This window comes from Cryptomeria japonica, chromosome 4 (genome assembly GCF_030272615.1).
Source record: "Cryptomeria japonica chromosome 4, Sugi_1.0, whole genome shotgun sequence".
Taxonomy (NCBI): domain Eukaryota; kingdom Viridiplantae; phylum Streptophyta; class Pinopsida; order Cupressales; family Cupressaceae; genus Cryptomeria; species Cryptomeria japonica.
The window spans coordinates 432,070,376-432,085,409 of record NC_081408.1 but is presented as its reverse complement, the minus strand read 5'-3'; the positions used below and the strand labels follow the sequence as shown (position 1 = coordinate 432,085,409).

Here is a 15,034-nt window from a genome sequence, read left to right as displayed (position 1 = left end):
CCTTGGTTCCTACTGCCTCATCCAAAATTATTTATCTCTGATTACGGTATGAACTTGTCTCAGGATATGATCGACAAAAGATCAAGGAAGACATTCCAAGTCATGCATGAAAGGAGATAATCCTTGTATGTTTCACAAGCAATACTCAGGTCAACTTGATCCATTATATCAAGTTTCTTGTATTAACTTGCTATATCAAAACCCATGTAAGGAATACTCAAGTCATCTTGAATCATTATGTCAAGTTGCTTATATTTTTCTTACAACATTTCAAAGCTCAATGATGAAAAATAAAGCACTATGGATCGTCATTTCATCTCATCTGTATATATTACATTCCGTTGCATTCCATCCATCCATACATTCATAAATAGAAGCATATCATTCGTACATAGTAATGACAATGGATGCATACTCTATTTTCCTCTTCTTCCATAGGAATGAGTCATAGGTCCTCCACATCTTCTATCTACAATCAAATCCCCCCTCACCCTCCCCATCTAGGTCCTAATCATAATCCCTTCATTGTTTCCCACCAGCTCAATCAAGCCATGTTCATCACCATCCATCTCTAAATAGGAGGGATTATGTTTCCCATCCTAAGTCATCCTCTAAATCAAGCAAGTTACTCTATCTGCATAGGTACATCGACTCACACACCTAGACTATCAACTGATAGTCTGATCAAGTATCTTCGGATCTCAACAGGCAATTGATTATGGTAACCTGGACTACATTAGGCATTTATCATAATGACCTAGTCTCAACGGGGCTGCTATGATTCATCACAACCATTCATCACACACACACTATCAATTGATCAACCCATCAAACACAATCCAAGGACAATTACATCAATTGTCTAATTCTCAATGAGTATTTTACTTCATATATCTTGACTTCATCGGGCAATTACATCAATTGTCTAAGTCACATCAGGTCACTTTGATTCACTTACTCAGACTTTATCCTGTCCAAGCAACCAACTGACATCAATTGTCACGCTTTGACTTGACTAGGACAATTAAACTGATTGCACCAGATTGTCCAACCAATTTTAATCAATTGTATAGCATCAATCAAAAGCACACACCACATTTGGACCGTATATTTTGCCTGACCTTCTTTTTCGAGAGATCACCCGATTTTTCAAAATTTTCGGCCCATCTCTCGAGGGGGCATACCACCCATTAAATTAACATTTTATGGAGCATTTTCTTCACACCTATTTTCTTTCTTTGAAACGACACGATAAACTGCACCGTCTCAAAGCAGGGCAAATGTAGTCACATAAATCTGCCCATTTTTATTAAATGAATATTTTGTATTTATTTGATTAAAAATCCAATAGCCATCAGTTAATTAAATTAATATTTAATTAATTCATCTTCAAATCATTCTCCTATTAATTAAATAAATTATTCAATTTATTTTAGTTAATTCATTAAACCAAATTCACACTCAATTAAATGAATAAATTCTATTTATTCAATTTAATCCTCTTTCCTCTTTTAAATAAATTAAATAAAACATTTATTTAAATCATTTATTCCCCCCCACTTGCGTTTTCTTAAATCTCCCACTTGCCCTTCCTAAATTCTTCTAGAACCTATCTAATCCTAATCAATTAGCCTAATCCATCCTCTAATTATTGTCACATTCCTAAGCAACTTGGAGTCACTTCTCAAAGACTTCAAAGTCTTTAAAAAGCATTAAATGCTTGGTGTGTTTAAAAATTTAACCTCTAAAGTCTTCCAAACCACTTATGGCTCTTACATGACCATTTATGGTTAACCCCTAACTCAACCCTCATGTGACTCATGTGTCTCCTCAAGCATTTATTGCTTTGACCATGGTTATCCCTTTTACCTTTGCACAAGAGTTTATCCATTGGATAAAAGCTTTATTCTTTGAATAAAGAATTTAATCACTCAACCCAACCTTGACTTTAACTCCCAAGTTAACCTTCAGGTCATGTCAAGCATTTAATGCTTATTCCCTCTCCTCTCAACCTATCTCATATTGACACTTGTCATCCTAAGATTGGGTTGAAAGCCATCACATGGATTGAATACCATTCAATCCTGACCCTTGTTGAGATTACTCAATCTCAACCATCCATTGCCCTATTTTCACTATAAATAGAGCTCTCATTCCTCATTTTCAAATCCTTAAGCATTTAGCATTGATAGTCATAATCCTGAAAACTTGTATGCATTTAATCTATAGTGAATTTTAGAGAGAGCATTTAGCATAAATCACATATATTGTCATTTTGGACTAAAATAAATCTTACTTCATTTCATAATATGTCTAATTAGTTTGTTTTACACTTGCATAGCATAGTTAAAACATTCCAATCTTGAACCTCCATAAGCATCCATAGTGCAAAAAGTTGCTGAGAGCTACACTAATTTGGAACTTGGAGAGGAGAGGAACAAAGGAGAAGGAGCTAAGAGCATGTTAAAAGACATTTGGAGATGTCTTGTGGCATTTACTTCCATAGTTAAATCTTTTATCATGTTTTTAGTGTCTCTTTTGATATGCCTGCTTAGATTAGTTTTTGGTTGATTAACACTAACAGTTTCTTGTGTTTTTGTGTGTTATACGACCACATGCTTTAGTCTAATCTTTGCCTCATTTTGCAGAGCAACAGTATGTATATGTATATGTGTGTGTGTGTGTATGTATGTATGTATACATATACATATACATACATGTATTTGAGATAATGGTTTTCACATAGAGGAAATAAATTCTCGGATAATATTTTGTACATAATATATATGCATATTGTGGGTTATTACATGTTAGTTAGAAGTAAGTAGAGCAACCATATATATATATGCACCAATTCAAACTCAATAAAACTTTCCCCAAGAATACTTCTTCATCAGTCTTCTACATGATTTCTTTCAAGAATATTCCAACAGTCAGATCACACGTTACATTCATCGGAGCAAAAACCAAAATAGAAAAGCATTCAAGGTCAACTAGACCCAGAATGATCATATCCTCAAAATTTTGCAAACATGTTTCTAAAGTACAAAAACACGATCCAACTTGACATAAGGAAATTAAGATCATGAATAACATATTTCTAAAAGATCATCATTAGAAATGAAAATGTGGAGGAATTCAGAGCACTGCAAACACTATCATACACACACAACACTGAATACACTTCAGAAGCACAACTTCTAGGGCACCAAATCAATTGCCACAACCAAATCCAAAACATATCCACATACATACAATACACATTTACGAAGCAATAACCTTCTTGAAAATACATCTACAACCTGATATATCAACAAGGTTCTTCATCTTCATACATACATACCTATCTTCCACTCTTCTGCAACACCTTCATACATTCATATCACTGCTCTACAACACCTATACATAACACTGCTCTACAACACTAACTTACTCTATCCAGACCAATCCAGATAACTAGGATTGACATTAATGAAAACCAAACATATATTTCTAACCAATTTTATTCAATCTCTATTCGATGTCACTTCTTAAGGGAGAAGGTGTTGGATAATGAAGTAAAACTTGAGTATGTTCCTACAAAATATCAGGTTGCATATATCTTTACGAAGGCTTTGTGCAAAGATACTTTTGAGTATCTCTGACAGAAGTTTAAAGTATTACCCCTTCCTAGTTTGATCTAGTGCATTTAGTAGTCCATTAGTCCAGGGAACTTCATGCATATTTTAGTCTGGACTAATGATTGGGGCTTCCTCTTAGGGAGAGCTATGTGGAATTGGAAGATGGTTACAAGTGTCAAGAGTTGTTGCTCACCTTTGTCTTTGATGTCAAAGGGGGAGAGATTGGAAATATTGGAGATGTTTGTGGGAGCGATAAGTTATGCATTTGAATTTGTGTTTGTCGTTGATGAATTTTGCCATCAATGACAAAGGGGTGATAAACCTAGAGGATCTGGTTAATACTGAGAGGGGGTGAATCAGTATTAACAAAAACTGAAACTTTCAACACCAAAACAAACTTATCTCAGATCTAAAAACATTCAACACTTAAACCAAATCTTCATAACATATTTTCTTATCAGATCTAGATAATCATTTCTTCTTATGCAAGCTTATTAATCAAATCATCCATCAATTCAATATCGGATCAACAAACACAGTTACCAACTTATTAACTAATCAAAATGCTTCATCAATCATATAATCATCAATACTAGTAACCACTTTAAGATCTCTGATAAACAAACATAAACTGTCTTTACCGGTTATCAGAAATAAAACATGAACATCACAAGAAAAATATACCACACATGAACACCATGTTTTTCACATGGAAACCCAAATAGGGAAAAACCATGGTGGGAATTAGTACCCACAAATATTTTGCACTCTTTCGGAATGCGCCCTGTCAGGAGCCAAGCTTGGTTGGAAGCTTACAATGATGCCCTGTTAGGAGTCACCCAGTTAAGGGATTTACCTTAGCCCTGTTAGAAGCTTTGATATGTTAGGATCAACCTCGCAAGAGGATTTAGAACTCAGATATTGAGTCACCCTGTTAGGGGATTTTACAATGTGAGGCCTGTTAGGACCTACCCAATTAAGGGATTTTAATTGTCATAATTGTTAAAGAACAACATTGAATGATCTGTGTATAGCACTCTACTGCTTGCTTGATCAGATCCAATTAAGTTCTAAGTTTGCATCTCTCTGGCAGATCTTTTCACACACACTGGTTCAACTTCTCACACTTCTCAAAATCACCGACACTACAAAACATCAACCTTGTCAACATAAATAACTTTTACAACTAGGTCGACATCAAAACCCTAAGACTTACAACATAGATCATCACAAATATTTATAACTCATTACAAATCATCATAGGGATCATTACAATCAATTACAAATCAATATCAACTGTTGAATGATCATAAATCGTCACAACAAGTCGATCTAGTACAAAGTCAAACCCTTAGCACATTCCCAAGAAAATCAATCTCCAAATGCACCAAAACATCTTTCAAACTCATCACGCGGTTTGTGCCGCATTATCATTTGTTGGTGTAAATAATTATTCATCATGGATATTATTACACTTTACTTAAGTTTACTTAGGTACATGCATTTCATAGTAGTTTGAGTATGAGACACTTGGGTGTTTGTGCCACATTGAGATAGTGTGTGTAGGAGAATTTCAACCTTTTATGGTGTGATCTTGTTGTTACACTCCACATTCAGTGGGTGATCCACCTCATGTGGAATATTATATTGTTTCTCCTACCTACCCACACCTATTTCCTACCTACCCTTGTTTCTTATTGAGCCACATGTCATGTTTGTGTGCTCACATATCCATATAGCCTTGCCTATATAAGGAGGCTCATATTCATTGTATAAATAACAACGATTGATGATCCAGTTGATCAATATTTTCATCTTGATAGAATACAATTTATTTCTATCATATATTTTGTCTCTCTTATTTGTGCTTTCCATTGTCTCTTGATCTTGGCAAAATATCACATGGTATCAGAGCCATTAGAGTGTCATTGGTTTGCCAATTGGGAGAAATTTGATACTATTTGGGGTTTGCATTTTGAAGATTTCTATTGCAGGTTATTATTGAAGCTTGATAGGTCAAATCTGATGTCACCATTGGATTTAGGAGGTCCAAGAAAGTCATTTTTGCCTTTTGTTTCATCCAAATCGGACTTCGGAGGCCAAATCTAGAGGCATTTGAAGTTTGACGCTGTGACGAAAATTTTCCAAAAATTATATTTTGCAGGCATTTTTCAAATAGCGATATCTCACTCATCCGGACTCGTTTTTTCGAGCAATTTTTTTTGTTTTGGGGTAGAATTTCATGATCTGTACAGTGGTGCAGGATCTTTCTAATTTTTGGATACAGGTTTTTCGGAAAGCATGAAATCTCAATTTTTACAACTTTGGAGGCTTCATTTGGGCTCATATGGACTCTTTTTCAAGTGTCGTTTTTTTTAAAATGCATATTTTTTCATCTACTTTCATAATCTACCATCTGTTTGCAGTGATTTTGAGTAGAAAATGTACTTTCAGTATTTGGCCATTTTTGGCATATTTGATACTTGCATTTTGCTTGGATCTCAGTTTAGATCACTAGCAGTATTTGTTGAAGTCTCTTAGATCTCATTTTGAGAAGTTGTAAATTGAAATCAGAAGTCCACTTTGCCTTGTTTTGCAAGTGGCCCATTGTATACGCACTAAGTATAAAGTGCCAAAATCACCATTTTGGGGGGATTTCTTCATTGAGTATTTTGGGAGGGTGTCTTGTGTGATTGTGGCTCTCTCTATCTTGTGTTTTTTCATTTTGGTGCTATGGGTTCTCCTAAATTTCCACTTTTAACTCCTCATAATTATGCATCATGGAAAATTAAGGCATGGAGTAAACTAATGGAAAAAGGACTCAATCATTATGTAAATGAAACTATTACAACACCACTTGATCCTAAGGCTGATCCTAATGCTCAAATTGAATGGCTTACTAAGAATGCTATGGCACTTGGAACTCTTAGAAAGTATGTATCAGATGACCTCATTTTTTACATTGATAAGTGTACAACAATTAAAGAGGCTTGGGATATTTTAAAGAAATTGTATGGTCAAGTTGATGAGATTAAGGGCTACAAGCTTGATAGTGAACTCACAACTTTGGATCCCAAGGATTTTGATACAATCCAAGATTATGTCACAAAAGAAACTAAGATAAGAGCAAAGCTAAAGGATTGTGGAATTGACAAAAAGGATGCTCAAAAAGGAGCCTTTGTATCCAACTTTCACACCCATAGGTTATCTCAAGGTTCCTCATACACTTCTCCCTCATTTGATTCATTCACAGAGAGGTTGATACTTGAGCAATCTAAGTTGACCACGATGGGGATTCTCAAATCTTCAAAGTCACAAGCTTTGGTGGCTAATAAAGGGAATCAAAGCAATAAAGGAAAATGCAAGAATCAAAAGCAACTTAAGTCAAACCCACAACAAGATGGAGCACAATCTTCCTCTCCACAACAAGGGGATTCACCATTGTCACCTAAGAGGAAATCATATAAGGATAATTTGTTTTGTGGATATTGCAAGAAGTCAGGACATGAGGAACATCATTGCTACAAGAAGGATATTGATGAGTTGAAGAATCTTCTTGAGAAGAATAGAATCAACCTACCTTCTAGAATGTCTACATCGGCTTCTTCTTCCAAAGATAAAGGAAAGGATCACTCTTTTGGGACAGATAAAGGAAAGGGACAAGCTCTTTGTGCTACTACAAGTCATGATTCAGGGAGATGGCTTCTAGATTTAGGGGCTTCTCATCATATGGCATCTTCGCAGTCTATGTTTTCTACATTTGAGCCTTGCCACATGTCGCATATTTTGATGGGAAATCATACATACATGGATGTGATTGGGAAAGGATCTATTGCCATTGGGGATAACTCCTTCAATTATGTGTTGTGTGTACCCCACTTGACAAATAATCTTCTTTCCATCTATCAAATCACACATGGGGCAACTAGGAAAACTGTGGAGTTCACACCCGGTTCAATTATCATTAGAGACTTGGAGAGTGGAGCTATCATTGCGACTGGGGTGGTTGATCATGCATCTCAATTGTACTCTTTTTCAGATTTTGGTCCTATTGATGAGGTTGATTCTTCTTATGTTGATGATTCAAATTTTGAGGAGAACTTTGGGCATTTGAACTTGGGGATTCTCACATGTGACCCCGTTCTTGAACCTTGCATTTCATCTCCTTCTATTGATATCACACCACCTATTGCACCTGATGATGTAGCTAGTGCGACAGTTTTGCCTTCTTATGATTCAGTGCAACAGGATATTTCATGTCTTCCAGCTTTAGTTGATTGGGATGCCTACTTGACAGACATTGTAGATTTGTTTGTGGATTCCTACATTGCAGATTTGGGAGACACCATTGATGACATTCATCTTCTCTTTGATGAAGATGATCCTTCTTTGATTGTCGCGAGGGATCACTCTGACCCTCTTGTGCATTCTTTACATGATCAATCTTTAGAGGTTGACATGATTGTGGATACTTTTGTACAACACTTGGAGGAGGTCTCATTATCTTTTGAGGAGACATATGAGTCTTTGGTTATTGTTCTACATTCATCTCCACTAGATCTTGGAGTGCCTTTTTCAGCAGTGTGACACAGTTTGCCACCTTTGGAGGGGGTATCTTTCAGCATCGACATGGGGACACTTGAGCAGTTTTTCAGAGATTCCTTTCATCATGAGTTTTGTTCATACATCTTCCCTTCATGGTTGGGGAGACTTCCTGGATACACCTTTGGTTTTGTTTCTTCCTAAGGGGAGGAATGTTGTTCGACGTTCATGGAGTAGTTTCTTCATTCATCTTCAAGCTTCTATCATTGGTGTAGATTCCAGATTGAGGGGGGGCCGTCCCAGTCTCTCTTCTTCTTCTCTCATATGGGGGGGGACTTTTTCCTCACATGGGGTTTTGTCCTTCACGTACTTCTATGAGAGTTCTTTGTATCTAGTTTTCATCTCTCTTTTGGGGGAGGGCTTTTTCCCATTGGGTTTTTCTCTCTTTCCTCGCTTTGTGAGAGATTTCCTTGCATTGGTTTTCATGCATTTGCATTTGTACATGGGTACCTAACATGGCCTCGTAGCCGGGACCCATCTTGCATTGCTTAGTTGCATTGTAGACTTAAGTGCATGCCCCTAAGTTGCACTTAAGGGGGGGTGTTGGTGTAAATAATTATTCATCATGGATATTATTACACTTTACTTAAGTTTACTTAGGTACATGCATTTCATAGTAGTTTGGGTATGAGACACTTGGGTGTTTGTGCCACATTGAGATAGTGTGTGTAGGAGAATTTCCACCTTTTATGGTGTGATCTTGTTGTTACACTCCACATTCAGTGGGTGATCCACCTCATGTGGAATATTATATTGTTTCTCCTACCTACCCACACCTATTTCGTACCTACCCTTGTTTCTTATTGAGCCACATGTCATGTTTGTGTGCTCACATATCCATATAGCCTTGCCTATATAAGGAGGCTCATATTCATTGTATAAATAACAACGATTGATGATCCAGTTGATCAGTATTTTCATCTTGATAGAATACAGTTTATTTCTATCATATATTTTGTCTCTCTTATTTGTGCTTTCCATTGCCTCTTGATCTTGGCAAAATCTCACATCATCAACACGTGAACTTGATGTAGATCACCGCCAAACCAAAAATCATTACCAGTTAAGAGAATTCTTCACCGGTCCTTAAACCTTGACAAAACTTCATCAGAAATTCAAAACATTCCTTCCAATAACCATCATAGGATGCGGTTCTGGTTACATACTCAAATCCATCATAAAAGCTTATGTACCAAACCACACGTCACCAAACATCGCCAATCACCCGATTCCATCAAAACTTATTTGCTTTACCGGTTAAGGTCCTAATTCGCAGTCTTGCCGGTAAACTCTGTCAAACTGTTAAACTCTTACTCCGGTAGACCAAATCACTTAGCTAACAAGTCAATTACCAAAAACCAACTGTAAACATCATTAAACATTAGTTGAACCTGGTTGCCATCAATGACGATATAAATAATTGATCATGTCATCTTCCTTTACCAGTATAGTCATCCATCATCATCTCATGTTCATTAGTTATGCCAAACATGCCAACAAGGGGGAGATTGTTGCAAATGTGAAGTTGATGGTGTCAATATGGTTGTCATTGATGTCAACATACTGATTTTGTGTTTTAGTGATTTGATTTGTGCTCCACATTTCTGATATGTTGCAGTTGTAGTCATGAGATTTGGGTATGTTGTTGAATGTTGCTTGGGATATTTAACACGTTATAGGGTTAATATGGATATCTCCTCAATGTTTATTATTGTTTTGTTATATCTTGGAGAAGAAAAGGAGTTGATTAAGTAGATAGTGTCCACTTTGATAAAAAAGCGATTTCTTGGAGGCTTGGATGATGTTATTCTAGTTGTAGCCTATGATTCAAGAATGATTTCATTAGATGAATTTTTGTTGGTAAACTATGGAGTGATAAGTGGGCAATAAAAGGCCATTTATCCTCATTGGTCTTCTACACAATAAGGCTTGTAGGAGGAGGAAGGCATCTTGTGAGTTAGAGTTTCTCAAATAGACATTAGGGTTAGTCATTACAAAAGATATCTCTTGGCTTAGGAACCTCATTGCAGATATCTCTAATAAAGTGTAATACATAACCATTGTCAAGTCTTAGTTTGCTATTACTAGTCTATACTTTTTGACATGCAAATATTATATAGATTACTAATATGTTGATAGAAGGTAAACATTATAATTGAGATTTATTTGTCCATTATTTCTTGCTTACATTAAAAAAATAGCTTTTGAATACTGTCCATAAATCAATATGATCTTTGGTTAAATCTTACGATTTAAAGAGTGCGGTCCCATGACCATCATTCAACTATTAAAAAAAATATATTTTAAAAAACAATAAATAAAAAAATGGATGACCTAATAGAAGCATGGATGGCACCTATTTGAAAAGAAATATTAGAAAAATTATAATTTAAAAAAAAACAATAAATAAAATAGATAAAAGGATGGATGACCTAATAGAAGCATGGATGGCGCCTATTTGAAGAAAATAAAATAAGGGGAAAAATTTGCATGCATCTTGTGGAAATAAAATAGATCGAAGCATTGATGGCACCTATTTGGTAACTAAACGCCTTGCTTGCGAGCTACGTTCCATTGGGCGAAGGAATTTAAAAGGCGCAGCTTCAATCCAAAGACCTTGGAGTGCACGTGCACTGCCGTACAATGTTTTTGACACTGAAATTTGCGCAACTTTCATGTGCTAATGAGTGACAACGGCGTGCCTTTCAAGTAAATAAGTTAACACTCTGCTACTTATATCCACCATGGAGGCTGAGGGAAATATGCTCCGCTCATTCCCATTTTGGTTACGGTGCCTCCATCTCATTTGAGGTAATTGTTCTTTTTTCCTCTAAATCAATTTCATTCTGGATCTGAAATTCACTTAGATCTCAATTGCAATTGAAAGAGCTCTATTCCTAGAAGAAAGCATTTATAATGAAACAATTTGTGGCTTTCATTTTGGTTTCTGGAGTTGTAATGTGTCTAACTTAGGAATAGTTCTCAGGAGTTGTAAATTTGGTAAGATCAAATAAGGCATTTAGATCCCTGGTTTGTTTTTGACCTTAGTGTAGGCAAATATATTTTTACTATTAAGGGATATCATTTGATCTCTGAATTTGATTGGGATCTTTTAATCAGAGTCATAGTTTCAGGGAAGAGTTATTGTGCTAGTTAATGTAAAGCAGGAGAAAGGCATTGATCTAGCATAGGGAACTTTGAAATACTAAGTAGAAGAGTTTCTGGAAAAAAAACTGTGTTTAATGTTTTGGATTGTACTGGACAATTTACTTGTGAGATGAGAAACACATGACAAATGATACGAGTTATGTCTATTGCTTTCACTGGGCAATTTACTTGTGAGATGAGAAACACATGACAAATGATACGAGTTATGCCTATTGCTTTCACTGGACATTTAGGATTGATGAAACGCTTTAAGTGATAGATCTGCTTTATCCTCAAACCTTGGCCTCATCTATACACTTAAAAAACTTGTGCTTTCACCCTCTACTTCACCAATGTGGCTTGCGGAGCATACTCAGCTCACCAATCGTATTCTTAGTTCTGTCTATCAACCTGTTTCCTGTTGTTCATAAAAAATCACAATTTTCCTTTATTTCCATTTTACCATTAGTTTGAACATCCTGAATCCATGGAATGTAAGAACATTGCTAAAGAACTAATCTAAATGTTGAAACCACTGATGTTAATATTCCTTTTCCATCTATCCAAAGGATTTTCATCTTTCTTCATGATGGTCCTCTTATTCATCAAGCCATGAAGTAGTGCTGCTATGAAGTTTTCACCATCATTTCCATTTCAATTTAGAGTTTTTGAACTATACCAGCTCGAAGGAATTAAGATCACGATTTAAGATACTAATATCAGATTACTTCTTATGCAAGCTGAGTTCAGGTTGAGAATTTGAGTATCTCAGAAATATTGTTCTATTGATGTAACATCCAACCAATTACTCACTAATAAAGTATGGAAATTAATCGAGTAAAGTAAACATAATCCAGAGTCAAAGTAGTCAATACTTGACTATATTTTTGTTTCAAATATATAATTGATTCTATTACTGTCACAATTAGTGTCGATCTATTTACAGTATTCTGGCAACAATTATAAAACTCAAATATTTGTATTACAGTTACGAGTTTACACATTTTCAAACCATATTGAAAACATATGTAATAGATCCAATTTTAGCAATGAAGATCTTCTATCACAAACACAGAGCTATAGTATTGAATGATAACTATAAGCAAATAAATAAGAGTCATCTACTCTTCTCAATCAGTAGGTCACAAGATAAATAATACATCAACACTTGCATCATTATACCTCTTTTGTTTCCTTACTCTGTAACTTGAAACATGAGAGGGAGAACATCATCGAAGTGACATCCTCCTTGCCATGAAGCATCAAGCTTCCTCGTGCTCCTCTACTAGAGGAGGTCGACCCATCACAAAGAATCTAGCAATATGTCGTCAATGTGCATGATAGAATCCAATTGATTATGTGTGTCATTGACAACTAGCATAGCTATATGCCCATGCATCATATTTCTAATATGCTTGTCCATTGTTAAACATATCATGGAAGAGTATGTAAATCCACCAGAGTAATAGACTTATGCATGGAAATAACGACCTTCAATGTTCGCAGCATAAAATGTGTCAATCATTTTACTATGATATCTAGACATTCAATAGGATAGGTGGACAATACCAGAAGACAAGCTTGGTAACTGACATTTAGTCCTTTAACTTATAAATATATTTACAAGGTAATTATATCCACTGATTAATCCTCCAAGGAAACTAATTCACCACACAAACATAGCTCCCTAATCTACCCACTATTAGGTGATATCTGAAATGGGGTCTGTCTTACTCCTTTGCTAATTCCCGAATCGACATTCCTTACTATAATACACAGAAAGGAATGATACCAAGTAATAAATTCATGTCTTGAAACTATATGTTTTCATCATGTAATCATTTAACAATTTCCAATCTGCTGATTGCAGAGAAAATGGGCAGCCTTTAAACAGATGTAACTTTTACATTACTAGTCCAAATTTCAAACTTCAACATGTTCCGGAAATATATAAGAAGGAAGAACAAAATACAAAAAGTGTTTAGAAAGAATCCTAAACAAATATGAGCAGTTTTACCTGCAACACAGTTCACTAGATTCCTATCAGAATCAGCTGATTGATAAACAGAGTAGTCTTAATTCTAGGTATTGTTCAATAGGGTGTGATTCATCATAACAAATTGTACAATAGTAATCAATACAATTCATAGTTCATGTTGTCAAGCTTAATCCTAAAGAATCAACATTCCTTTCATTTCCAACTGTCTCCACTTCTCTAAATTACTGTTTAACTATCTCAAGCAACTGTCCAGAATTCTGAGAAGCATAATCAATACCCAGTGTCAACATATCAATATTTTGATAATCAGCTTTAATAAGCTTCCCACAGTAACATTATGTTCATGATCTCTGTCATTTCTCAGGGGTATCAACTTTAAGTGGTTTAGTATAATATAATAGTCCAAGAGGTAATGAATCATAATGCATATTATAGCCTAGCCATATTGTAACCTTAAGTATGCAAGAGTTAGTACCAAAGTTGTTATTTTAACAATAAATGTGAATTATAAAAATAATAGAAATAGCTAAGGTGAGCAAGGCTAGCTGCAGTCAGTTCAAAGCTCCCTACCCCAAAGCTCTTGATATCATACCTGGCAGCATTTATAATAAATATTTCCTCAATATGATCCAAACAGTCTTTAAACCCTCAAAGCAAGGAGGAGGGTTGAACTATATATTTGGATTTTCAATTCATACCCATCTCATCCTCCGTCAAGACTATGCCATTCGTGTGGTTGAAGGGCAGCATTTGATATTGAACAAAAATAAAGATTACATGTAGATATGAGAGAGAAGTGCACTAATCAAAGATTCAAAATCAAATATCTGCACTCTAGGTACACACGTGCAGCCTATGTTTATTCAGATTCAAATATATAATATGTGTACTCTCACAAGTTTGCATACTATCTAAACGAAGGCCTATTACTCTCAGTCTTATGGATATTGTTTCTAGCAGTAATCAGTTGGGTATTCTTTCAAGAAAACAACAGAAATTGTGGACCTTTGTTGGCAACTCAAATCAAGCTCGACAACCTATAATTTCATCATATCAATAAAATAAAGATGAAAGACATCGAAACTCAACTCCTTGAGAAGGTCTCAATTGCTAGTATGCAAAGTTATGTGAATTTACCCCAAACCACCTTTTCATTGACTAGGAATTCCTTCATATTTCTTATTCAGGTTTTTCGCCTATGTAATATTAATCGCTAGCCAAACTTAAGATTTGCCACAACAATTTAAAGTATATCAGCAAAAGGGTATGCAACAACAATTCAGATACATGCAACAAACTAAACATTGCAATGATTTGTGACAACTCCAATGCTCTTAACCCCTACTAGAGATCAAATTTTTAACCTTGTTGTCTTCATTTTTGGATTTTAAAAAATGTGACAACCCTTACAAAATTTTGGTTTAAATATGTTGTTTTTGTCTCCAAGGCACGTTTTACGAGGTACAAAACTCACATTTGTTAGTGTCAAATCATTGGGGGGTGTCTTTGCCATCATTGTCCAAGTTTTGGTGAGTTTGGATCTTCTTTGTCCTAGCTTTTTGTGCAATTTCGGGTTTCAAAGCAGTCACTGTAGGTTGAAGATTTTACTCTTAAGGCATGCTTCCCAAGGCAATTTTTTTGCTTTTTGTTGAACTAGATTGATCTT

The 15,034-nt window shown here is 35.4% G+C and overlaps 1 protein-coding gene across 1 annotated transcript in view; it reads left to right on the top strand.

Annotated features, from left to right (window-relative positions):
• Positions 1 to 10,723: 10,723 nt before the first annotated feature.
• Positions 10,724 to 15,034, top strand: part of LOC131030479 (phosphomannomutase) — a 107,280-nt gene continuing 102,969 nt past the window's right edge. The window contains exon 1 of the mRNA XM_057961323.2: positions 10,724 to 11,033. The gene's annotated coding sequence lies outside the window, so the exon portion shown is untranslated. The remainder of the gene's footprint in view (positions 11,034 to 15,034) is intronic.